A 1,837-nucleotide genomic window follows, 5' to 3' on the forward strand; every position below is an offset into this window, starting at 1 on the left:
TACCAACCAATGAACTTGAGGATTCTTAAAGCAAAAGGAAGAGCAAAGCTTGCTTTAATACTAGTAGGTATGGCACATTTGTGAAGAAGCAAAGGGAAGAACACATTCTCTCAGTCCTCTAGCTGCAGCAATTTCCAACACATTGATTCTCTAGCTCCTCCTAACTCAGACATAAGAAGCATTTCACAAGAATATTTCTTTATATTGCATTTGCTATTAGTTAATGGCTCCCTGGCATGTGAAATAAATAGAATATAACATTTTAACTTCTAATTTGCTAGGGATCATTTCTTGGGAGGTAGAACAATTGAGATAAATATGTTTACTTTTCTTTTTCTTTTTTCCTTTTTCTTTCTTTCTTTTTTGGGGGTGCTGGCTATGAGGCTTGAACTCAGGGCCTGGGCACTGTCCCTGAGCTCTTTTGTTCAAGGCTAGTGCTCCACCACTTTGAGCCACAGCTCTACTTCCAGTTTATGAGTGGTTAATTGGAGACAAGAATCTTAATGGGACTTTTCTGCCAGGGCTGGTTTTGAACTGTGATCCTCAGATCTCAACCTTCTGAGTAGCTAGGATTTCAGGTGTGAGCCACCAGTGTCCAGTTTATTTTTCTCAACTCTTTTTAACTTTACCTCCTATTAAGTATTTACTTTGCTAAATGTCAGAAAAAAACCAGAAAATAGAGGTAAAGAAAACAAGCAAGTAATTTCCATATCTTTGCTTGAAAATGTAAATTTAAATCCAAATAAAATTTAAAAAGTCAAGTAATAGATACATCTGGGAACCCCCCCCCCCCAAATCTCTTCTTACTGTTTTAGTTGTCTCTTGATTGGTAGCATTGCTCCACATGTTCCACTGAGTTCTCTCTCTTCCACTGCATACCTACTTATGTCCGTTCCCAACTGGCAGGACACAATCACGTTATGATGTGACTTCTAAAATCCCTAGAGTAGAGATGGTGGACACTGAAGGCAGAGTATACTTATACAAACTTGCTCTATGTCAGTCATGTGAACTTGGACAATGGACAGAAAGAGCAGACTAAACAGGTGGGAAGCAGAGAGTGTAAAATGTTCTTTTTTTATTGTGAAAATACTGTACAGAGGGGTTACAATTACATGGGCAAGATAATGCGTACATATCTTATCAAGCATTGTAGCCTCCTCCTTTGTTTCCCCTTCCCATCCCTTCCCATCCTCCCTGCCCCCGACCCTCACCCCCCAACCAATCCTCTCCCCCCCACCAAAGTTGTAAAGTTCGTTTTTGACATAACAAACTTGTACATCTCATTGTTGCAATGGGTCCACCTGTATCCCTATTTAAACGATTTGTTTTTCCCTTCCCCTCCACAAATGATACCATCAAATACAGTGAAAGCAGGGGTTATACTGTGGGGGAGGGACATACAAAGCAACAAAGAAATCATCTTATAAATGTGTTAGAAACAATTGCATGAAAGAAAAAAAACATTTGAATACATACCTTAGGGTTCATTTCCCTAGCATCAACTTATCTGACCTTTTCTGCTTGACTCAGACATATACTAGATATTGCAAATAAGGGAAACCATGGGACCTATGTTTCTTTGGGTGTAAAATGTTCTAAGCACATGTCATGCACAGTTTTCAGTTGTAGTTGCAAAGACACAGCAGCCCCCCCAAATACATTAATTTTTAAAATTAAATTTTGTGGTCACTGTGCCTCTGCCCCTCATCCATTTGTAACTTAGCATCATTTGTTATACATTATTGATAATGACCATATATGTATTATTGTGGATACAGCCCTGAAGTCTTTGTCATTCTTTATTACTCTCTTAGCAGCAGATTCAGTGAGCATA

This window comes from Dipodomys merriami, unplaced genomic scaffold (assembly GCF_024711535.1).
Source record: "Dipodomys merriami isolate MVZ:Mamm:240054 unplaced genomic scaffold, mDipMer1.0.p SCAF_7, whole genome shotgun sequence".
In the NCBI taxonomy this organism is placed as follows: domain Eukaryota; kingdom Metazoa; phylum Chordata; class Mammalia; order Rodentia; family Heteromyidae; genus Dipodomys; species Dipodomys merriami.